Here is a 25,581-nt window from a genome sequence, read left to right on the forward strand (position 1 = left end):
ACTTCATATTGTTTGTCGGAGTAGCCCCGCTCACAGGTCGTGTGGCGGATGGACTCGCAAATGTAGTATCCACAGAAATCATTCCCTTGTTCCTGCCACAACCACTTTACAAGAAATAGAGGTCAATCAAACTGATAATTAGCAAGCATGCTAAATGGTATTGATGAAACTAGCGCTTGAATCACTAGGAGATGCCTGGAATATGCTACTATATAGTACTTACTTTCGGGTGCCTAAATTGCAGCTTCTTCGGTAGTCCCGGAGCTTTTTTGGTGAATTTTCTCCAAGCCCTGCCATACAAAGAAAACAATTACTTGATATCAGAAATGAACAATTAAGTTGCTGATATGGTGGATAATGATCGATTTAACTTACTTCTCGAGCATTTCAGTCATGTCCGCATACTCCTTGGGATCTTTTCGCTTGGAGTCTAAGACAGTTACTACTCCCTTCTCAAGCTTAATCTCTAGGAGAATATAGTGGTAGCTGCGCACACATGCATAACTCATCAATATTACATTACTATAACCTGGACTAATAAGGAAACCGAATATGCCACAAGACAGTAACACTCACTTGAAGTTGTAAGGAAAGAGTATTATATCTTTGTGTTCATTTATTTCCAACGATCGTAGCAAGTTGGCCTCGGTTTCTTGGGCACGATATTGAACCTCAGTTGCATCTATGAGATACGTGTTAATGAACCCAATATCTCCCACTTGTCTTTTCTTCAATTCGGCGATCTTCAATCTGCATAATATAGTGAGGATAATTATAAATACATGCAAATGAAAGGGCTGAGTTATATAGAGAGACTTAATGACGGAAGTAGTACTACTTACAGACAGTAGGAGGTGACCGTTGCTTTATCGATGGCCAATTGATTGAAAAACTGATAGAACTCCTCAAATGGAATAGGCAACAGTTCAATTCCAAGGAGGTCATGCTCCTTTTTAACTCTCATATACAAAGTATTCCTCCCCTCAGACTCTTTGCAGGTTTTCATGTACCAATCATGCAATCTTCGCATCATCGTTGATAGAGAACTTTCATCTTTGACGAGAGGCTTCCCGTACTCGTATCTTTGTATCTGCACCTCCAAGATATCATAATGTACATCGTCGGGCAGGTAATTTGCAGGATTGCCATAACCGGGCACCATCCTCGGATCGACGATGTCGCTAGCAGGCACCTTGAGCGGGGGGCACGATTGCTTCGCTTGTTCGCCGAGCTGGGCAATTTGTTTCCCAGCTCGTCGTTCTTTCATCCTTTGATCACTTTTAGTACTTCCCGACCTCTCCGCTTCGGCAAATGCCTTTCCAATAATGCGCTCATAGTTGCCTTTCGGCGGAGACTTGGGTGGTTTTGTCAGGGCAGCCAGAGTGCGCTTCCCTTTCACCGGATCTACCTTCTCCTCCGGAGGTGGATGTCTCTTTGCTTTCAACCCTTGAAACCAGTCATCCACTTCGGTCTGCGCGATCTTCGCGTTTTCCTCCTCGCTCCTCTCGTACGGTAACTTCTCTGGAGTCTTCAGAGAAGGACCGAATCTGTATCTCCTCCCGCCTTTGGCTATACTGCTAGACGCCGGCAGAGTAGATGGAGCAGATGTCTTCTTTCCTTGCTTACGAGGTGGAGGAGAAGGATTGCGACGCGCCGTAGAAGCCGGAGCGGCGGCGGGTCTCTTCCGCCCTTGCTGACGAGGCGGAGAAGGAGGAGGCTGGCTGCTCGGGCGCGCCGGCGCAGGCGGAGAAGGAGACGGAGTGCCGCCACGCGCCGGAGAAGGAGCGGGCCGAGTGCCCTGATCGTCACTCGCCGATGGAGGAGGCGGAGTGCCCTGACTCGCCGGAGGAGGAGGAGGAGGCGGAGGCGTCCAGTTCGGAAGGTTGATGAGATCCTTCCGCCATAGGCATGGAGTCTTCAGAGCAGAACCCAGCCGATACTCCCCTTCACCAGTAGGGTGGTCAAGCCGGAGGTCCTCAAATCCCTCCGTTATTTCATCGACCATCACCTTAGCATATCCTTCTGGAATCGGCCGGTAGCGAAAAGTTGAGTCGGGTTTAGTAGGATAAACAGAGCCAACAGCCGCCTTGACCTTCAAATTGCTCCATTGCGCGATAAGGTGGCAATTTTCAGCATCCGTGATAGCATCCACGGGATAGCTGGCAGGAGCCGTCAAGGCATGCTCTGGCTGAAGCAGCTCGGTGGAAGCCACGCTGCTTTTCCGCTGAGATGGCGGGGTAGCTTCGGGGGAAGCTTCGGCAGGTCGTTTGCTACGATCTGCTTCTCGTTCCTCTAGCCCCATTACACTTTCGTGCAGCGACTGCAGTTGGCTCTGCTCCAGTTTCTTCCTCCTCTCGTGGGTTTTGTAACCCCCTGCGTCCGGAAATCCAGCCTTCCACGAAACGGAGCCTGGCGTGCCTCGTGTCCGTCCAGGGTGCTCAGGATTGCCGAGGGCCATTGTGAGCTCGTCCTTCTCCCTGTCTGGAACGAACGTCCCTTGCTGCGCTGCTTCGATATATTGCTGAAGCTTCTTGACTGGTATGTCCAATTGTTCCTCCGTCCAAATGCACTTCCCTGTTATAGGGTCCAAGGATCCGCCGGCCCCAAAGAACCAAGTCCGGCAACGTTTTGGCCAGTTCATTGTCTCTGGTTCGATCCCTTTATCAAGCAGATCATTCTCAGCCTTGGCCCACTTAGGCTGGGCTACGAGGTAGCCACCTGACCCCGTGCGATGGTGAAGCTTCTTCTTCTCAGCATTTCTCTTGTTTGTCGCCGACATTTTTTTACTCTTTTCCGATGTCTTGTGGGCCACAAATGCGGGCCAGTCATCTCTGATCTTCTCATATTTGCCAATGAATTCTGGTGTCTCATTTTTTTCGACATACCTATTGAGGTCTTTCTTCCAATTCCTGAATAGGTCTGCCATCTTCCTCAGAGCAAAAGACTTGATTAATGGCTCTATAACTGGCTTCTCTGGATCATCCTCCAGCGGTAGGGTGAAATTTGACTTCAGCTCAGTCCGAAGATTCTCTTTCTGCATCTCATTGACATAAGACACCTCAGGGTCTTCGTTCTTAGGCTTATGCCATTGCTGGATGCTGATCGGGATCTTGTCCCTAACCAGAACCCCACACTGAGCAACAAATGCCTTCTTTGTCCGGTAGGGTTCAATCGGTTGGCCGTCGCGCGCGACTTGTATGATCTCAAACTTTTCATCCGAGCTCAACTTTTTCTTCGGGCCTCGTCTCTTTACCGAAGTTGTGCTCGATCCGGAGGGCTAGAAAAAAGAACAAAGACGAGAGTTAATTAATATGTGTACATACCAAAACAATGAATGCATCAATTAGCTAGTCAGCACAGGCTTAACTAATATATATACCTGGCCGGACTCGGTTTGGTGATCACCGGAGCCGTCCTCACGGTCTACTTCTTCACCCTCTCCTTCTTGCACCGGCATTGGGTCATCGGAGCCATGTAAATCAATGAGGAGAGGGCCAGCTGCTTCTTCACCCTCTCCTTCCAGACCATCGTTGTCGTTGAGAAACATCGAGGAGAGGGCATCACTTCCTTCTGCGATTATGTCCCTCAACAACGCTTCTTGTGCTTCGTCTCGGGGGGTGTCCATAGTTTCTACAAATATTTACAACATGGCAATTATTATTCAAACATGACAGATATGGATATATTAGTGGCAAACGTAGAACTAGCTAGCTAATCACAATAAGGAATCATATTAGTGGCCTCGACGCTGCTTCTCTAGGGTTTGGGGTGGCCTCGACAATGCTTCAAGGGTTAGGGGGTGGCCTCGAGAACGCTTCAAGCTAGGAGGGGGTAATATCGACCCCCCCCACGTGTTGAAGCTATCAGGAGGGGGTCGGCGTTGAACAGTACATCTATGTCCCACAAGTGACGTGGGCATCAACGTGGGCATCGACGCCCACAAGCTATTGGATTTCTTCAATACTTTGACACTATAGAACCCTCGACCCTGAAACCTTCGACCCTTGACCCCTTAACGACCCTCGACCCTCTACCCTAGTTCCCGACCCTCGACCCCTCGGCGATCCTCGACACCCTCGTTATATCGACAACGACGCAACATACATATACATGGGAAAATAATGTTATCGGGGAGGGGGTATCGGTACCCCCCCCCCTCGTGTCAAATTTTCTTCTTTCTCCTCTATTCCTTTCTTTCTTCTTCTCCTCTTCTTTTCTTCTTATCCCTCGAGAAAGGAAAATAAGGAAAATAAGAAAAGAGGAAGAAGGAAGAAGGAAGAAGAAGAAAAAAAAAGAAAAAAAAGAGGAGAAGAAGAAAAGAATAGAGGAGAAGAAGAAAAAATAGAAATTTTTCTATTTTTTCTTCTTCTCCTCTATTCTTTTCTTCTTCTCCTGTTTTTTTTCTTCTTTTTTCTTCTTCTTATTTATTTCTCCTCTTCTTCCTATCCCCTCTTCTTCTCCTTTCTTCCTCTTCTTTTTTCCTTTTTCCTCTCATTCTTTTTCTTCTTCTTGTATTGCTTGTTTTTTTTGCATATGACCATTCATACATTTTCTTTGCATATGCTTTGCATATAAACATACATACATATGAACATACATACATACATATAAACATAACATACATACACAAAAAATTCTAAAAATCTGCCTAAAAAATCTAAAAATCTGCCTAAAAATTATATGAAAAAAGCATACATCATCCATCCATCCATATAATGAACATATACATCATCCATCCATCCATATAATCAACATATGCATATGAAAAAAAATTATATGAAAAAAAAGTTATATGAAGAGGATCGAGGGGACAGGGAGGGAAGGGGGTCGCCGGAGCCGGACCGAACGGGGAGGAGGGGCGGCGTCGAGGCAGGGGCGGCAGTGGGGGCGGGCGCCGGCGACGACATCCACAATGGTGGGGGCGGGCCAGGGCGCAGGGGCGCGGCCGTGCGTGCTCGGGGACGGGGCAGGGGCACGGGGCGGCGGCCGGCGTGGGCTCGGGCGCGGGGCAGGGGCACGGGGAGACGGGGATGGCGGCCGGCGGCGGCGACGGCGACGAGGAGCGCGCGAGCGATTTGGGCAGCCTGGCGGCGGGGGCAACTGGCTAGGGAGGCGAGGGAGATGTGAAATTTTCACAAGTCCTGGTTATATAGTAAGGGCATTAGTCCCGGTTGGTGGCACCAACCGGGACTAATGCCCCCCTTTGGGCTGCTGAAAATTGGCCTTTGGTCCCGGTTGGTGGCACCAACCGGGACTAAAGGGGGGCATTAGTCCCGGTTGGTTCCACGAACCGGGACTAAAGGCCCCCTTTAGTCCCGGTTGGTGCCACCAACCGGGACCAAAGGCCTTGTGCTGCCTCGCGCCAAATGTTTAGTCCCACCTCGCTGGTTGAGAGGGAGCCGCACCAGTTTATAAGGTGCGGTGCGGCTCCCCTCTCGAGCTCCTCTCTAAAGCAGGCTTTCGGGCCTAACTCTGCCATCTGTGCCTGTGGGCCTACTGGGCCTTCCACGGGCCTGAATCCTGGCCCATAGGGTTTCTAGTCGTATTCAGGCCGTGGGGGCCCAGTAGGTGGCATTTTTTTTGTTTTTTTGTTTTATTTGTTGCTTTATTTAGTTTATTTTGGTTTTGGTTTATTTTTCTTTTGGTTTTTTGCTTTATTTTTTAATTCTTTTTGCTTTTAGTTTTAGAAAAATTATAAACTTTCTGTTAGTGCCATTACTTTTCAAATCTGAAAACTCTTTTTTTGTTTTCTTTGTTGCTTTATTTATTTTATTTTGTTTCTACTTACAACAAAATACTTATTGTTGCTATTTTTTTTTTTCAGTTTTTTGTTCTGTTTTCTGCATTATTTAGTTTTTGTTGTTTTTTTCTTTATTTTTTAATTTTTTTTGCTTTTAGTTTTAGAAAAATTATAAACTTTCTGTTAGTGCCATTAGTTTTCAAATCTGAAAACTCTTTTTTTGTTTCCTTTGTTGCTTTATTTATTTTATTTTGTTTCTACTTACAACAAAATACTTATTGTTGCTATTTTTATTTTTTTCAGTTTTTTTTCTGTTTTCTGCATTATTTATTTTCTTTTGTTTTTTGCTTTATTTTTTAATTCTTTTTGCTTTTAGTTTTAGAAAAATTATAAACTTTCTGTTAGTGCCATTAGTTTTCAAATTTGGAAACTCTTTTTTTGTTTTCTTTGTTGCTTTATTCATTTTATTTTGTTTCTACTTACAATAAAATACTTATTGTTGCTATTTTTAGTTTTTTCCAGTTTTTTTGTTTTGTTTTCTGCATTAATTATTTTCTTTTGGTTTTTTGCTTTATTTTTTAATTCTTTGAAATTTGTGTGAATAGTTAAATTGAATTCTTTGAAATTTGTGTGAATTTGAAGTTTGTGATTAACTTTACTAGTGCCATTATTTTTTCAGTTCTACTTAGAAATAAATACTTACAGTTTTTTGGTGATTTCTTTTTTCTTTTAGGTCACAAAAAATAAAAACTTCTCTGTTAGTGAACATAGATGCACTTATAGAGAAAATTAAACATAAATTCATAATCAATTTCTATTTATAAATTTAGGTCCAATTTCCTCTATAGGTGCATCTATTTTCACTTTGAGAGGAGATCAACAACACAGAGAGGGACGGGCTTATAAACAGGTGTGGGCGCCCTTCTGTTGGCGAGGTGGGACTAAAAGCTGGGTGCAACGAGGGCCAACCCTTTAGTCCCGGTTGGTGGCATGAACCGGGACTAAAGGTAACCCTTTGGTCCCGGTTCATGCCACCAACCGGGACCAATAGTGGTGGGCCAGGAGCCAGGACCATTGGTCCCGGTTCGTCCCACCAACCGGGACCAAAAGGTCCGGACGAACCGGGACCAATGGCCCACGTGGCCCGGCCGGCCCCCTGGGCTCACGAACCGGGGCAAATAGCTCCATTGGTCCCGGTTCTGGATTGAACCGGGACTAATGGGCTAAACTGGCCTGGACGAAAGCCCTGTTTTCTACTAGTGCCGCCTGCACTACAGGGTCAGCAAGCACCTCCTCTGGAATGCCCTGATAGCGCACCATGGCCATCTTGTTTGGAGCCCTCCTGTTGTCCTCCTCACGCCTGAGCCAAAGTTGAGGAAACACCTAGCTCCCCCTGTCTCCGGGAGGATAACCCCACTCACGCTATTGTTACTTTTATATGGAGAGGCGCGCATTGCTGCCGTGAACCTCATCGTTTGGAGGTCCTCCGGCAGCTTACAGTCGCGTTGGCCATGTCCAATACATCCACAGTACGCACAAAAGCGAGGAGCCCTCTCGTACTTAACTTCTAAGATGTGCAGCTCACTCTCCCTCCTTCCCCCCTCTCCTAATTCTCTGGTTTTGATATTCCTGGAGAGGGGTTCATCTACATCATGATTCACTCTAACCCTGATGAACTCGTTACGGATTCTACCCATCCTGTCAGCATCTACTTCAATAACCTCTCCAAGAAGGGAACCCAGCTTTTCCCCTACCTCTCTAGACAGGAACAGAGGAGGTACATCATAAATCTGAGCCCAGATTGGCATGTGAGCGATCTCTACATCGCCCGGCGCCCTAGTGCCATCTGTCCGGACGATCAGAAAGGCGTCGCCGCGGTGAGTCCATGGCCCGTTGTCGAGGATGAAGCGGAGGTCTCCTTCCTTCTCAAACTCCAGGAGGTACCTGTTGTTCTTCAGTTGCGTGTAATGGAGCTTGCCCCGCAAGCCCCATTTGTCCTTAAGCTCCCTGAAGAGGCCGGCGGCACTGAAGGCTTGCATGGAGAAGAACAGCCCGACCGCCAACCACCTGTTCCGCATGGCCGCCCTCTCCCTTGAGAGATCTAGGAGGACCACATCACGGGCCTGCTCGTCCATTGTCGCCAGGCCATTGGACCTGGACGAGCTCCCCCGCGGCAGCTTGCGGCTTCCTCCTTCGCCACGGCCGCACGAGTCCACCTCCTCGTGCTCGTGCATCGCCTCCTTCTCCTTCCTCGCACTCTGGTTCGCCATCAGGGAAGTCGATGTGTTGTAACTTTGGTGTGAGAGCTTTGTGGATCCCGACTCGTTCATGGCATCTTTTAAAGGCCCCGGGTTGCATCCTTCCTTCCCCTTCGGATTCTGCATACCTGGAATCTGATTTTCCTTTCCATTTGGAGCGATTTGGTCTATCCTTTCCTGCAGAACAAAGCCCCCGCCTCTGTCCGGTGGATCTCCATCATCCTTTTCCTTGGGTTTCATCAGATCCCTCACGGTGGACGAGTTCTGCAGATCAAAACTCATCTTTCTGATACGATCTCGTATCCTTTCCATACCCGATTCCTTTGGATCGCCATGAGTTGTTGCCGATCTGGTCCCCTCTTTAACCAATCGCGATTTCCTTTCCGCCATCTCCCTTATCGCTTTCCTTGTGCGCAACCATGAATCCCTTAGTCCCAGGGAATCGTTGTGCCATCGCTCCTCTTTCTTGATCCGCAGTCCTTCCTTTCCTCTATCGGCCTCTTCGATTTTTGGCACCAGATCTTGGTTTTCCTTGCTCTCCCTCGATCGCCCCCGTATCGCCTCGACCATGGGAACGGACATCACGGGCATGTTCTGCTTGTCTGCTTGCACACGAGAAGTGTACAAAGGAGCTCATGTTTTTCTTGCATCTGAAATGCAAAATGGCCATGTAGTGCCCTTGTGCGTTCCTTTATTTATTTCTAGCTAGCAGAGATATCATCCATCCTGGTAATGGTATTGATGGATAGTACCATTATGACAAGACAATACCATTATTATAAGAGAAACATTGATGTATTTGGCTTGATTTAGTTGATTGATTGAGGCTGCAGCCAAATAAAAGCTTGTCATCTGTCTACTTTTATGCCTTTTGTCGGGCCATCGCATGTGTGCTATCTTGTTGTTTGCGTGTGCAAAGGCGACACATTGGTTGGCTTATGACTCCTGGTATTGATGATGCAGGAGTAGACATAGCACAAAACCTAGGTTGGGAAGTGGCAATACAAAGGAAATGGTCGAGAGTAATATTCCAACAACAGTTCAACAGTAGTTACGTATAACAGCTCAGGGTGCTAGACTGAAAATGAAGGAACTGGTTCATTTCGTTCCAGCAAGAATAGGAGGAGATTATGGCCAGAGTAGATAGATACCGGTAGCAGATTGCTTCCAAGATAGATAGATGTTAGCCCCTAAAAAAAGAATAAAATAAGGTACAAAGAGATGCAAAAGTCTCTCAAGGCCGTTGTTAATATTTGTCCTATATATCAAGCTAACGAAAAAAGAATGTTGGGATGGAGGTTGTATATTGTATGCCTGCGTTCAGAAGCAATCTCTCATCTAGTGGTACGTGCATCAACATGTACGGACGTAGTATTGTGTATGGGATCTAGCAGATTTTCAGCCAAGATAGATAGGAGTAGATACTAGCCCCTCCAGAATCGTTTTCCCTGACCTAGCAGCCAAGAGCGGCGACCAGGCAGGCGACCAGCCTACCACCGATCTTCACCGGCGAGATCGTTGGTCCCCTCTCCCTCCATCTGCTGCTTCGGCGGCGGGAGGGAGGGGGGACCCCGTTCCTCCGCTCTGTAGTTAGGTTTTGGTTTTGTATGTCGTGGTGCGTCGTTGGGGTGGTGGGTGCGTCGTTGGGGTGGTGGGTGCGGCGCCCGGACGAATAAATCTGCCTCAGCTCCACTCCCATACCGGCGGTGTCCTTCATGGCGGCGTCTCGGAGTTGATGGCATCATGTGTTTGCCGATCCTTCAGATCGGCGAAGTTAGGGTTCATGGATGGTGTCAACGAGACGGTGGTGGCGACTCCATCAGGTGTGTCTCTCCTTCTGCTCTGTCCCCGTTGCTGTGGTGTTGTCTCCGACGTCATGGTGGAGCAGGGAGGTTTTGTCATCTAGGAGTACGCGCAGACGGCGGCCTGCGCAGTTGACAGCTGGAAGATGGTGCATCCTGTGTTGGGTGTGTGGTTGGAGGCTGACAGCTCTGGTTTTCTCCTCCGACGTTGTAGTCGCGCGGGGATGTCAGGTCTGGAGTTCAATGGCGTGTCCGGGGACACGTTGCCCCGGTCTGATTCTTTCAACGGCAATGGTTTTGCTTTTGGCAAACTACTTTGGAGGTCCGTAAAGCTGCAGATCAGCGATGGAGCCGCGTCGAGCTCGGGTGAAGAGGTGATTTGTCTTCTCTCTCTTGGTGGTCGCTTCGGTGATGCCGAAGGAGAGGAACATGCGCTGGTTTTTTGTGTAGGATTATCCAATCCTTTCAGTATTGTAATGTCGGTGATTACGTGTCTTGTAACCGGATCTTTATTTTATGAATGAGAAACGTATTACCTTGCAAAAAAGGATACTAGCCCCTCAAAAAAAGGAAAAAAAATGGATACAAAGGGAATACTAGTTAAAGAGATGCAAAAGATTCTCTGGGGCCGTTAACAAAAGTCCTAAGGCCAAGGAAGGAATTAGTCCATCCGTCTCCATCCATTCATCCCTAATATCCCTCCTCCTCTTTTTACTCCCTACATTATGGATTAATTATCCCTCGAAACCAGGCACTATTTACTCAATTCTCCTCGTTCGTGCTGCATGTCTCACCTGATTTATATGAGACCTGGTCTCATATAATTTTTTTCCGTCCAGTCGCTGCGCCTCACGCGGATCGCTCACGCATCCAATGCCTCCGGCGTTTCTCTCCTGCTGGCTGCGCACCCTTTCTCTCCCTATAAACATCGATCATCGTGAAGAGGGTGTCGCATGAATCAAGGCAAGGATTGCACGAGTTCGTTGCCGTGTCGTGTCGTGGTCTGCTCGATCTCGGCGCTTCACGCCGACAGGCGGCCGCGGCGGAGGCCGAGCACCCTTACGTGGCTCGTCGTCGCCCAGCGGCCGGTTCCAGCCGCCGACGAGTAGTACGACCAGCAGATCCCATCCTTCTCGGTGTGCTCCCTTCCACCCTATCCCCCCCCCCCCCCCCCCCCCCCTTCCTTTGCATGTTTTCAAACTGATTCTAATAGTTTTTGTGTGCTATGGATTCTCTGAACTTATTCAAAGCACTTTTTTGCCAATGGATATGTCTGCTGCCGGCATATAAGGCTGCGGTGGCGAGCACCGTCCGCATGGCAGAGGAGTTCCTGGAGAGAAGACGTGCTTTAAGCAGCAGGCGATGGAGGGCCGGCCAGAGGAGGAGCAGGAGCAGTGTCGGTAGAGTTTCTCTCAGCTTGCCTTGTGATTACTACAGTTTTTTTCTCAGATCGATTATGCAGGCAGTGTGCATCTTCTTCTTAGTTTACTTGTAGTTGGAGGCTGTTTTCTTTTCCAGCTTTGTGTGCAGTGCGCTGTCACATCTTTTGGTTGTCCTTGTTTTGGTCCACTTTTCTGTTCTAGTTAACCATATTGTAGAGTCACGTACTCCCTCTGTTTCTAAATATGAGACGTTTTGGCATTTCAATTTAAACTGTCAAAAGTTCTTGTATTTAGAGACGAAGGTTGTATTATAATAGTTCATCTTTGTGCAAGTAGGCGAGTTGCTAGTGTAGATCAATCACAACTCAGTAGTGCTTACTTGATGTGTTCATCAACAGGCTCGCTCACCTAGGATACGTGAGTTCCTGCTTGGGTAGGCTAGGCTAGAAGCGAGGTGCTAGTTGTTCAGCTACGTCTTGCTCCTCCTGGTGTGATTTGATCTAGCATGCTTGGAATCCAACAATTTTCAGTGTGGTTCTGGTAGTAACATTTTTGTCACCGTTATTACTTGATCAGTGTAATTGTTCTAGAGTTTCATTTTCATTGATCATTGCGGTTTCAGTGACTTTTGATAAGCTGTTGTTTCCCTTTGCACCACTACCTATGAACGAATCAATATGTAACTTAACTCGAGTTTCTCCAAACTTAAGTTAATTTTAGTTTGTTGCGGCAGTTTAAAAGTTAGAATCGTCAGTGAGCAGAGGTTTTAAAATCTGAAGGAGCCTAAAGGGCAAATGTTTGGCTAGCACGTGCCTCATGTCTAGCTAGTTGTGAAAATCGGGCACCCAACAACTTGAACTTGGGTTGAAGTTTCAAGCAAGGGAAAAAGAGACTAGCTAAGTCTGAAGCCTGAACCCTGCAAACCAAATAACTGTGTGAGTGGCATACTTAGTTTAGGAACCCCAGTCACAGTTTTTCTTGTCTTGAAAAATGATATCACGGTAAGCCTGCAGTAGCAGCAGCACGGTAGATTTTTTATTTGTCGCGCCGCTGTGCATGCATGCATACATGTTGCGGTCCTTGGCTCCCAACGTAAAGACGCGTTATGCTGCCAAAATTTTGGGTAAAATTTGAGGGTGCTGGTTGTGGATTGCTAGGGACCTGGTTGCAAGATTTCGTTGGCTGTGAGGACGGAAGAGGAATCCTTTTGTGTGGGCAAAGTGATTCATGTACATTATATTTCAATCAAAATAGAATAAAAATAAACATGCATGGTTGAAGTCTAAGAGCCCTCCCTTCCGTTCCGTTCCTCCAATCCTCGCGCGCTCGATTGATCATCGTGTTTATTGTTGATTAATTGTTCACTGCTCAAGAGAATAGATGGACGGATCCACCATCAATCCACTCCCCTTCCTCCTCATACTTGTTCTGTCCTCCCCAACATGGCTAGCAGTAGTAGTAGTTTTCATTTTTATTTTTTGATTATTAGTTTTTTTATAAGCTAAAGCTAGTTTGTTTAGGCTAAAAAAACATTTTGGTAGAGAGGTATAGTACTTAGTCGTGGATGGTTTTGTACGTGTGAGTAGGCACGCTTGCTCGCATGCACGGATAAAGATCGATTCGATGGCACGTACGATTCTCCTGTGGAGGGAAAGAAAACAAGATGCATGGGATGAATGGACTCGATCGCAGGCGTGGCGTGACCGAGCGTACGAGAGAGAGAGAGGGAGGGAGGGAGTCAGGGAGAGAGAGAGAGAGAGAGAGAGAAGCACGTACGCCTCCACTGCTCGCGTCGCGTGAGAGGCAGCGCAAGGAAAAAAAACACGCAACGTAATTAGCCAGCCAGCGAGGCGAGGAAGCACGGCCTGGCATATCACGCTCTTCTTCTGACATTCACGATGGTTCCATGCATTGCACTAGCAGCAAGCACACTTCTGTCCGTCAGCCACATCATGCACGGTACTCAGGGGCGGAGCTGGGCCCCGGGCACCCAGGGCCCAGGCCCGGGGCGTGGAAAAATCAGTAGGCTATAATTATATACTCCCTCTGTAAACTAATATAAGAGCATTTAGAACATTACTAGCACAAATGCCTTGCGTTGCAACGGGAGACATAATTGAAGTGTACTTAAATTTAGTTAGAATTATATGGGAAAACACAATAATAGTTCATGCGAAATTTAATGCTCACAAAAATCCGTAGATGAACACAATAACAATTTATATGGTGATTCCAAATGGACTTAAAATTTGTTTATATAGAGCCATAATTCATCACCATATTAGAATTCAAAATAGAACTTCTTATCTTTGATCCCAGTTTGAAATATGTCATGATGGTAATAGAGGTGGTGTTGGCATGTGTTGGGTGCCTGGTGAGAACCAGTTGTCATCGATCCGTGCCGTTGTGACACAATATTAACAAAACAAAAAATAATAGAGGAAATGCTAGCATTTTACAAAAAAAAATTCTACAAAACAAAAATAGTAGGTAGCAAGTTCGAGAGGTCCTAAAAACATGTGTTTCAATTATGAAAGGATGATACAGTTGTCAAGGAGAAGACGTATCGACTTATCTCTATAATTAATATTATAGACATGCCATTATGCAACACTTTTTTAATCCAATTTTTGCAAACGTCAGAAATAAGGATGCACTGGGTATTTTTTTTAGACCATGAAATTTGGACGTATCCTAACAATGTTCGACATGACCTATTTCAGCTCTCCGATGAAACAGTAATTGTGTATGGCATAGTCTTTCAATCAATTTTATTTATTGTTGTACAGAAAACCATGAATATTTTTTAATTTTGAGAAGGTGTTTTTTAAGAAATTGGAGTTAATTCTCTTTTTTATGGTGACGAACATTTTTTGAAATATTATATTTCATTTGTAATTTATTTTGAACTGATTTTTGGGCTTGGCCCATTGAAATACTTTTATTCACACACACACACACACACACACACACACACAACACGCACGAACTCAATCTTTCTTCCCGTTCCCCATTCTTCTTCCCCACTGCCGCCGCCGCCTCCCTTGTCCCCCTCGTTATCGGAAGACAAGGGTAGAAAGAATAACGCTTCCGGTGGCCGCGCCGTTATGTCTTCCGCCTGCGCCGCTGTATGAACAGGACCTTGGGTGGCTCCTGCTTCCTCCCTGTTCCCTCCCACCCCTCCTCCCATAGGCTCCAACCATGGCGGTTGGTGGACGTGCAGCCGCTGTATGGAAGCTTGTCCTTAGCGTTCAAATTGGCAACCCCTCCTTTCTTTCTTATGCTCCAACCTTGGTTAGTTGTGAAGGAAATATGCCCTAGAGGCAATAATAAAGTTATTATTTATTTCCTCACATCATGATAAATGTTTATTATTCATGCTAGAATTGTATTAACCGGAAACATAATACATGTGTGAATACATAGACAAACATAGTGTCACTAGTATGCCTCTACTTGACTAGCTCGTTGAATCAAAGATGGTTAAGTTTCCTAGCCATGGACAAAAGAGTTGTCATTTGATTAACGGGATCACATCATTAGGAGAATGATGTGATTGACTTGACCCATTCCGTTAGCCTAGCACTTGATCGTTTAGTATGTTGCTATTGCTTTCTTCATGACTTATACATGTTCCTGTAACTATGAGATTATGCAACTCACGTTTACCGGGGGAACACTTTGGGTACTACCAAACGTCACAACGTAACTGGGTGATTATAAAGGAGTACTACAGGTGTCTCCGAAGGTACATGTTGAGTTGGCGTATTTCGAGATTAGGTTTTGTCACTCCGATTGTCGGAGAGGTATCTCTGGGCCCTCTCGGTAATGCACATCATTATAAGCCTTGCAAGCAATGTGACCAATGAGTTGGTTACGAGATGATGCATTACAGAACGAGTAAAGAGACTTGCCGGTAGCAAGATTGAACTAGGTATTGGATACCGACGATCGAATCTCGGGCAAGTAACATACCGATGATAAAGGGAACAACGTATGTTGTTATGCGGTTTGACCGATAAAGATCTTCGTAGAATATGTAGGAACCAATATGGGCATCCAGGTTCCGCTATTGGTTATTGACCGAGAATGGTTCTAGGTCATGTCTACATAGTTCTCGAACCCGTAGGGTCCACACGCTTAACGTTACGATGACAGTTTTATTATGAGTTTATAAGTTTTGATGTACCGAAGTTTGTTCGGAGTCCCGGATGTGATCACGGACATGACGAGGAGTCTCGAAATGGTCGAGACATAAAGATTGATATATTGGAAGCCTATATTTGGACATCGGAATCGTTCCAGGTGAAATCGGCATTTTATCGGAGTACCGGGAGGTTACCGGAACCCCCCGGGGGGTTATTGGGCCTACATGGGCCTCGAGGGAGAAGAGGGAAGGAACCAGGAGGGGGCCACGTGCCCCTTCCCTTCCTAGTCCGAATAGGAGAAGGGAAGGGGGGCGGCGCCCCCCCCCCCCCTTTCCTTCCTCCCTTCCTCCTCCTTCCCCCCTTCTCCTACTCCTACTTGGAAAGAAGGGAGTCCTACTCCCGGTGGGAGTAGGACTCCCCCCTTGGCGCGCCCTCCTTGGCCGGCCGCCTCCTCCCCCCTGGCTCCTTTATATACGGGGGCGGGGGGCACCCCATAGACACACAAGTTGATCTACGGATCGTTCCTTAGCCGTGTGCGGTGCCTCCCTCCACCATATTCCACCTCGGTCATATCGTCGCGGAGTTTAGGCGAAGCCCTGCGCCGGTAGAACATCATCACCGTCACCACGCCGTCGTGCTGATGGAACTCATCCCCGACGCTCTGCTGGATTGGAGCCCGGAGATCGTCATCGAACTGAATGTGTGCTGAACTCGGAGGCGCCGTACGTTCGGAGCTTGGATCGGTCGGATCGTGAAGACGTATGACTACATCAACCGCGTTGTCATAACGCTTCCGCTAACGGTCTACGAGGGTACGTGGACATACACTCTCCCCTCTCGTTGCTATGCCATCAACATGATCTTGCGTGTGCGTAGGAATTCTTTTGAAATTACTACGTTACCTAACAAGTTGTGGCAGTAGTAGTATAGTTAGCAGATTCAAATTTGCTTTGGTAGCTAGCCTTTGACACTTTTTGATTAGTTACTAAACAATGTGCATGGCCCAAATGGCAGCATGTAGTCAGCATGAGAAAGATCTCTATTGCTCGATAGTGTACTGCTTACATGTTCAAGCATCTTAGTCCTAACAAAACAGAGAATCACAATTGCCTCAGGAATATGCAACGCTATACTCTGAGGCCACCTTCAGAGAACAAATCAGAAGATCTTGCAGCATGTCGAGTCAACTCACGTACAACATTAATAGGTATTTTTATATCCACTATGAATTAATCTCTGTGTGCGTGTGTGTATATTTCTTCTCTAGATACCAAGAACCATTTTTCTTGATTTACATTTACACACAAACATCCAATGTTACCGACACACATCTCACTCGCATGCCTAGCTGCCTGACATGTTTTTGTGACGGATTCCTTGGCGGTTGCTAGTAGTACCCTATAAATATTGCTCATAGCTAGTTCATGCTGCCACTTGTTGCAGTTGGTTGCAACGAAATTTCGTTGATTCCAGTCAATCAACAAGTTTTTCTACTAAAGCTTAGTATGTACTCACGGGAGTAACTTAAGTCTCTGGCCGAGGGATCTTTACTTTGAAAAGGTTTGATCTGAATCTATCTTGAAAGAACAGCTTGAGGTCTCGCTTATTAAGATCAGGCTTCTATGTTCTACATTTATTAAAGAAAGTATTCTAAAGAAAGAGAGCACACTTTATTCAACTTGCAGTTTACATAGGCTAAGATGTACACTGAAAACACAAAAGCTGGTGATGCCAAATAAACCATACATGTGCTTTTTTTCTTTGCATTCCTCTTGATAAACTTGCATATCTTACATTGTGTTGTTCCTGTAATTGATGCAAAGATCTAATAATTTCACATCTATCAGTCCTAAAGAGTGCAAGCTGTCCATATACAGGCAAGGTAATGATGATGGAACCTATGGTTGCAGGCACAAAGGAAAGTTCATGCCTTTTTCAAAACGACAGAACCGTAGTTAGCTTGGTATGAGATCGGACGTACCTCAGGTGGAGCACGGTCTGTACTACGAGATTGTAAGACAGCGTAGAAAGGCGACTTGTAGCGCAAAGTGGACGTACAAAGCTACCCAAGCCCGTGTGTTTGTAAGCCGTGTGCTTGTATTTGTAGCAGCACGCATAAAAAAACAGAGAAAGTTGTTGGTTTAATGCCTCCAGTGTATATCAGCAAAACTTAAATTGTGAGCAATCAGAAGTAGCGCCAATTTTTCAGAAAAAAAAAAACTGAAACATAGTGCGTCACAGAGCAAACACAATATCCATGAATCAAGATTAGCTGCAGGAATTAGAAGATCCTCTGCACACTGATGGGCAGATCCATCATTGGACCCACTCTCTAACATCTCGGAAAGATTAATCTCAAACCACAGACAAATCGAAAGTGATCAGGCCCAAATTCTACAGAACTTCCAAAGTAAACAAATGAACATTGTAGCAAACTGACTGGACGACTTTAGTTTGAACAGTCCAACAAGCAATTCAGCAGCACAATACCCATGACAAAGTGATACAACATTTGCGTGACTGAACCTACTCCAACTTTTGTCCTAATCTGTATCTGAAAGTCATCGGTGGACACAGAGCATACGACCACAGCAAAGCAGGGCACAATTCAGTTCTAGATCAGATCTCAAGCAAGTGCTACTCTGGAGGCCGGTCACCAGCAAGAGCAAAGGAGTAGTAACCCACGGACCTGTTGAGCAGCGAGGTGGAAAAAATAAACTGAAACAGGGGCTCAGGCGATGGACGGCTCAGGCGATGGACAACTCAGGCGATTAACTTTCAAGAGGAGACATACCTCTGGTGTAGCCGCCTCAGGCGACGGACGGCTTGACAGATGTTCTCCTTCCGCCGGCGAACTTGGCATTGGACGGCTCGACAACTCGACATCCCAGAGTCCCAGCTATCTTGCTCTGGCAGCTTACTGGTAGCAGACCAAAATGCTTGGATGCCTGTTCTGGAAGTTCTTCCAAATTTGTGCAGCTCCCTAGGTGGACTCATAGAAGGTTGAACAATGTTTTGTTAATCAGATACAGCATCCCTACACTTAAAAAATGCATAAACAAAATCTACCTCATTAGATGCATCCTTATATGATTCTTGGCAGTTAGCTGAACACAGAGATAATAAGAAACATAAGAAACTGGCTTTTTAAACTTGCATTATTGCAGTATGCAAGAAATTGATGATATTGTCCCCAAGTGGTCTAACAATGCACCAAGTGATTATGTAGAGAATTATAGATTCGCCAAATTCTTAAATCAGTATTTGAATCAAACAATTTGATATTGTTGATTGTTCGTAAGTCTATTTTAGTTAGAGAATGTTCTCAATCAGATTACCATCCCTCTTTCTTTCAATTAGGTTCAGCAAATTCCTGTTATTACCTTGACAGTGCCCACTGCTGGACAGAGTTAATATTTTTGGCAAGAAATCTCTGTTATAAATGGTCTAAATTTATCTATATGTATTATGTATATCCCCAACAATAGAAAAAACATTCTGGTCCTCTTCCTCGCTAGCAAATTTTTGTCGAAGATAGGGATATGCGAATGACCTTTCTCTGATTTCTGAGTTTCAGAGGTAGAGCGTGGAACAATTAGAAAGTCAACAAAGGGCTAGATGAATCTGATTGAAAAACTAAAACAAACAGAATATCTTGTTGTGCATAAATAATCAATTATATGTCCAATTAGTACTGTCCAGTTAAAGGTCGAAGATAGAATCATAGATCTTACAACTGTACTTCCGAAAAGAACCATCCAGTGTCAGACTTTTATTATTGCTAAATGTCAGGATCTCATATCATACAATCATAATCCTCCTAGATTAGGATTATACCAAATTAGTGAACGAATAAAATAACTACAATTTGGAGCTTCAAGTAAAGCAAACGGTTAACTAAATTCTCTAGTCGACAGCTATGTTGGTACCTGAAGAATCACCCTCCCCCCTGCTGTTAGTTCAGCACCTTGGTCCCTCGCTCTTGGCGCAGCATCCGATCCCAAATCTCCAACCTGGTAGCCAATTCATGTCAACAAATAGTAGCATGGAATACTTTTACAACTAACTTAGAATCAGAAAAGAAGACATGCTTACCATGTTGACGTACATGACACTGGAACCACTCATGCAATCATTTTCTAGATGTGTCTCTTTTGGTTCAAAACTGTGAATTTCAGAGAGGCGCTTCTCTGAAAGCATAAAGACGACATATCAGACTCGACACTTGGCTCAACAAATCATACAATTCGGTGCAAGTATTTATACTGCTTTCATGTCCACTAATTTTTTCGATAGTCATAATGTGCAGTTCTCTGTTTCAAATTGTTTTTCTTGTGATGCGGCAAAGAAATTCTCCTACAGTTGCAAAAATCATTATTCATAGTTTAATAGTAATAATGTTCAGGCAGGCACAAATTTAGGAAAAATACCACATGAATCTGAATTGAACCGTACATGATTCACAATTGCATCTAAGTACAAAACCAACAGTGGTCCTCCATCTAAGCAATCCACGAGTACACTTGATCTCAAGATTACTAACTAAAACCAAGTCTTGCAACAGTAAGAGAAGAAGACCATGACCACCAGTATCAAGTGCTGAAGAATCGTATTAGGTGTTTTACAATTACAGATAGTCGAAGAGCAGTGAAGTGGAAGCAAAGAGGCAACCAAAGCTTGCTATTCAGCTCATCTCCAGCAACAGCGGCAGCAAGGTGGCGTCAGTGACGGTCAGGTCAAGTTTTGACGAACTTCAGGCTCTATCGCGCCGTGGCGTAGCTTCGAGGGGATACATACCTCTCGTGTAGCCACCACAGGACTCGGCGGGCGTTCTTGTTCCTTTGGCGAACTCGGCGCTTGTTCCTCCGGCGAACTCGGCGCTTCTTCCTCCGGCGAACTTGGCGGCGACATTGGATGTTTGTTCAAAAATTGCAATTTCAACATGATGATGGAGATTATGGTCGAAGGGCAAAACCTGATGGAGATTCCGGCCGAGGACCCTTGCTTCTTATAGCAGCCAATCAAATCCGGGTCGGGCACTACATCAATTTGTGTTGGAGAAGGACACGGCCGGCCTCCAATTTTCCATCCAAATAACGATAGGAGCAGCGGAGGTTGAGAAGGATACCACGGAGGAGGCCAGCGAGGACTGGCGGCCGGCGCCGGCGTACCATCCTCCATGAACGCCCACGACGTCCGCCTTCTCCTCCGCCTCGGCTGTAGCCGTGCAGCAAGCCCACGGCGTCCGCCTTCTCCTCCGCCTCGTCTGTAGCCGCACCGATGGCGTCCGCCTTCTCCTCCGCCGTGGCTAGCCGTCCGACGAAGGCGCCGCCCCTCACCTGCTCGTGCTCCGCCGTCGCTGCCGTCGCTGGAAAGGGAGGAAGGCGCCGCCCCTCACGTGCTCGTGCTCCGCCGTCGTTGCCGTCGCTGGAAAGGGAGGAGTTTTGGATAAGATGAATCAGGGACGGCAGACTGAATATCGAACAAACGTAGGGTCTTTTTTGTAAAACCGAAGCGTTTTCCCAGATTCACTAAAGAAAGGACTGCGGGTTCTATTATCTAAAACCATAGGGACTTTTTTGCAAAACTGTCGCGACGATGGACGACAGAAACCCAACTTTCTTTATTATTAGGTAAAGAAAATAGCGATCTAAACGCTCTTATATTAATTTACGGAGGGAGTAGGTTTTTCTCTCAGGCCCGGGGTGCAGCCCAGTCAAAAGAAGAAGGCCCAAAGCCTTGATGGGCTGTGTTAGTAGAAACACACACGCACGAGGCAACACCACCACCCCACGATCTAGCACGCACGAGGCACAGGAAACCGCAACGCTGTTGGTCAAAAAAAAGAGAGAGGAAACGCTCGCGTGGCCGCCGCCGAGGCGCACGCACGATCGATCTCCAGCAGCAGTAGGGACTCCAGCTCCCGCGCCGCCGTCCGCCTGGCTTCGCCCCCGACCCCCCCACTTTCTCACTGCTCCCGGGCTGTAGGCTGCCGCCCTCGTGTTCATCGTTCGCCCGCGACCCCGCGTGGCGCTGCTTCAGTGCTGGCTGCGGCAGCTTGTAATTTTGTTTGATGCCCCGTTTCCCCCTTGATGCTTTCTACTTATCTCTACCATGTTGGCATATTCTTCTATGAGTTGTATATCGGTGTACAAGCTGCTCTGAACTGAAATTTATACCATGTTCCTTTGTATCAAGTTGTATATCTAGGGTATTGTTGAACTCAAATTGATGTAATTGCCAATTTCATTTCATATATTATAGAAAGAGAAGATGCAGAGAAATTTTTCACCCGTGTCCATAACGGGGGTGTCTACACCTATAAGTCTCGCAACTTCTACCACATTGAAGTGGTAAGTTTTAACAATTTTATCAATGATAGTTGTTTCACTCGATATTTATGCCTTCTTTTGTGAAATTTGCTTTTGATGTCTTGAAGATGTTAACTCTTCTTCAACCGTTGATGAAGTTATTCGAGGCACTGATGAAGCAAACCATTGATTTGTTACTCTTTTTTATCACGTAAGTTATTTTTAGTTTTTGTCATTTTGTATTTATTTTGTTGTATCGCTAAGCATTGAGTTTAAATTCTAATTTTTTCATGCAATTGAGCCATATTTTGTATATAGGGTATCTTTTGAGGTAGCTAAAAGCCTTATGACCATTAAGTTTCTCTCGCCGTGAAAATTTTTTTTTGGGCCCGGGGCTTGCTCCAATCCTGGCTCCGCCACTGACCGTACTCATCATCAATCTTTGCCTTAACACTGTTGATAGTATCTGAGCTCTCAACATAGAGAGGGTTGTCCAACGCCTGGATGTAGATTTTCATCCCTGCATGGAGCCGGAAATTGTCAAGAGTAGATCCATCTTGGATATCATAATCAGCGAAAGTAATTTCGAAGGGAGGGAGTAGTTAATTAAGCTACACAATTAATACCAATATCTTCCGTGCAAGGAGTGCTGGTGAAATATCTTATGTGTTTTTAATAGAAGTTAGTCAGAATTCACAGCCATCATCATCACAATCATGGTCCTCGTTGTTATCCTCATCATTATCGTTGTCGTTGTCCTCATCCTCACCATCATCATCGTTATCATCGTTGTCGTCGTCATCATCATCATCACCGCCCTCGTCCTTATCATGGTCATCATCATCATGGTCCTCGTCATTGTCATAACTAGCATCATTCTCATCATTGTCATCACCATCACCATCATCCTCGTCATCATCATCACCCTCGTCATCATAGTAATTCATAGTAATCATCATCATCACCATCATCCTCGTCATCATCATCACCCTCGTCATCATAGTAATTCATAGTAATCATCATCATCATCATCATCATCATCATCATATTCATCATATGCATCATGGTTTAGCGAAAGCAGATCATCCATGCATGGAGTATATATGAATGACTCGTGTGTCTTGGCCACTACAATATCAGAAGACTCAATCGGGTAAAATGACCCTAGGTATTGCAACTTAGAACTAGAAACAAAGTAAGCAAACCCATCAAAATCTTGCCCCAAGAAAGCAATCTCTTTATAAGGATGGAATCCCAACAAGTCAAATCCCAGGCTCATTTTGAAATCTATGCGACTCTTCTCGGCCTTTGGTATAGACGCCCCTTCTTCTCCTCTATCGTGGATGTCACTATCGTTATTAGAGTCCCAGTCATGGTCTTTTATGCTTGTTTGCGCCCAAATATGACCAGCACGGTCTAAGTTCCATGACTCCGCAATCTCTTCTTGTCTATAAACTCGGGAGTAGTGTCGCGCAATTGAGGGTTTGAGGACAGCCTCATGCCTTAGTGTCCACTCCAGCGTTCGACGTGACTCTGATGCTTCATGAAGTACCCACACTCGGATTTGGTGTCTATAGAGAGCGGTGTAATAGAAACCTTGCTTTGATTTCCCAAGGTAGACAGATGGTATAATACCCTCAGTATCTGGTGACAACGGACCCCTGACAAAAGTATCTGATTTCGGGGTTTTGATAAGTAGATACTTCTGTTCTTGCAATGACAACCTATACAACACCGAAGATGGTATGATAAAGGCAGGCACGAGGACAATGAAATAATAAAATACTTATAGAATTGAAATGCATAGCACCGGGCACAACATACCTGATGACGAAGCCACCGCGGCAATGAAGGTAGAATTTCTCTCGCCAATACACGCCGTGGCACCGTGGAGAGCTATACGAATACGTTAGCCTTCCGCTTCTTGGGTGCCATGGATCTGACCAAATGTCCGACAGGGTAACAGTCGTATCGCCTTCCCGGACAAAACGCCGCTCCTCCCACCGGCCGGTTCTGGACGAGAACCCTTGCACCGCGTACGAGGACGGTGGCCATTCCACGGAGCCCAGATCATTAATTTCATCCGTGTTATGATTTGCTCCCGAAGACGGCCACGAGGCATGATCGGGCTCCTCGGGGAAGCATAGCACATCATAGTGCAGCGACGTGGTTGGGTCGAAGACGAGGTACGGCAACACAATGCGACCAGTGGGCCGCGGGGGCAGCGTTGTCCACCGCCGCGTTGCAGGGTTGCACACACGCATTGTCGTAATTGCGGATGAGGGCGTTCTGGCAGTGCCGCTGCCATAGAGGATGAGGCCGTTGCGGTGATCCAGGACGGTTTTCCAGCCCCCGTGTTGGGGCGGCATGGATTTGAGGGCGGCGTCTATGCTGGGGCTCGTCGGCTCGCGGGAGAAGAAGTAGGGGCGGTTCTGCCCGACGTAGTTGATGTAGATGCCCCTCAGGCGGCGTGGCATGAGGTGCGCGACCGTGAGCGGCATCCCGCCGGCGTCGGCCACGGCGCGCCAGCCCTTGGCAGACGCTCCGGCACACGGCGAGGCTCCGTGGCTGGAGGCGCGGATGACGTCGGCGAGCAGTTCTTTGGGAAGTCCATCCATGGTCGACGGCGCGTGCGTCTTGGGCGGGCGCTGTCTTAGGGTTAGGGTGTGGAGATTGCGGCTGGGGCTGCGTGTGTGTGTTGTAAAGTTTTGACCCGGAGTGTGTTTGGTAGAAAAGTTTGTTCTTGTTTAGGGAAAGGAAACGTGGGTGGGTCGTGAAGTCCACGGTGTTTCTCTTGTGAATTTAATAGTTGACAGATTCCGGCGGAAACGGCGGAAACAAGCGCGCGAGTGGTCAGCGAAAAAGAAGAAGAAGAAGAAGAAGAAGAGAAAAGGCCAACCGAGGATCCCTGATTGTTCGGATGGAGCTTCAGCTTGGAAGGGCCTCTTGACTTCCTGCCCTGCCATGCCTGGGACCCAAGACTCGGTCCAAGGTATTGGACATCGTGTTGCCGCTGGCCAGCGTGTTGCTATGCCCAGTCGCAACGGCGCTGGCTGCGGTCTTCTTTCTGTGGCGTAGGCGCCGGTTCGCCGAGGTGCGCCAAGGCCGAGGCCCCCACCGATATGCATACAAGGGTCTGCATCGTGCCACCGATGGGTTCAGGGAAAAAAACTTGCTCGGCTTCGGGAGAGTGTACAAAGGTCTGCTTTCTGAATCCAATTTGGAGATCATCGTGAAGAGGGTGTCGCATGAATCAAGGCAAGGATTGCACGAGTTCGTTGCCGAGGTGGCCAGCATTGGCCGTCTCCGGCACCGGAATCTCATGCAGTTATTCGGCTACTGCCGGCGCAAAGACGAGCTCAACCAACCACAGATCCACATTTCCTGCATAATCCTTTGCATGTCGCAAGGAGCGAGATGCTGCGGCTGAAGCTCGTTCCAGCCACACGCATGTGATTGCTGGAGATGAAGTGAGAGAAAGAAAAGAAAAACATAAATAAACAAAGAGTAATGGTGGGCCAAATCTTATGTGACGGATGCAGGCCAACTGGCCGGACACGCGCCTCATACCCATATTTATATATACGAGGGCAATATAATGAGTGCCGATTGGGTCAAGTTTTTCCTTCTCTTTCCTGTCCGGTCAGTCCTTGCGCCCGTCCGGTCAATATGAGTCGTGTTCGGTTGTAGATGCTCCTACATTTAGCCTTTTGTGCCCCCATCATTTTTCCGGATCATGACGGCCCCAACGTGGCGGTCGGTGCACGAGGTGTGTCACAACATTCCGCCTGGGACCATGGAGTGTGGAGGCACACAATGTTGAATGTGTCGACACGTTGGATCTGGACGGACAGACAAACGGGATTGAATAGGGATCGAAGATCAATCCACGAGACATGGCTATCAACCAATCAGAAAAGAGAGTTGCAACCATATAGGG

The 25,581-nt window shown here is 46.6% G+C and overlaps 2 long non-coding RNA genes across 2 annotated transcripts; one reads left to right on the forward strand and one right to left on the reverse strand.

The window, feature by feature from the left end:
* Positions 1–10,654: 10,654 nt before the first annotated feature.
* Positions 10,655–11,407, forward strand: LOC123066951 (uncharacterized). The gene is made up of 2 exons (XR_006431480.1): positions 10,655–10,936; positions 11,051–11,407. It is a non-coding gene; the product is annotated as an uncharacterized lncRNA (long non-coding RNA).
* Positions 11,408–18,208: 6,801 nt separating this feature from the next.
* On the reverse strand, positions 18,209–20,677 carry LOC123066952 (uncharacterized). Its single transcript, XR_006431481.1, has 6 exons — positions 20,306–20,677; positions 20,128–20,227; positions 19,426–19,520; positions 19,260–19,343; positions 18,400–18,437; positions 18,209–18,313 (listed from the first exon to the last, which is right to left on the reverse strand). It is a non-coding gene; the product is annotated as an uncharacterized lncRNA (long non-coding RNA).
* Between the last annotated feature and the right edge of the window lie 4,904 nt (positions 20,678–25,581).

This window comes from Triticum aestivum, chromosome 3B (assembly GCF_018294505.1).
Source record: "Triticum aestivum cultivar Chinese Spring chromosome 3B, IWGSC CS RefSeq v2.1, whole genome shotgun sequence".
NCBI lineage: Eukaryota > Viridiplantae > Streptophyta > Magnoliopsida > Poales > Poaceae > Triticum > Triticum aestivum.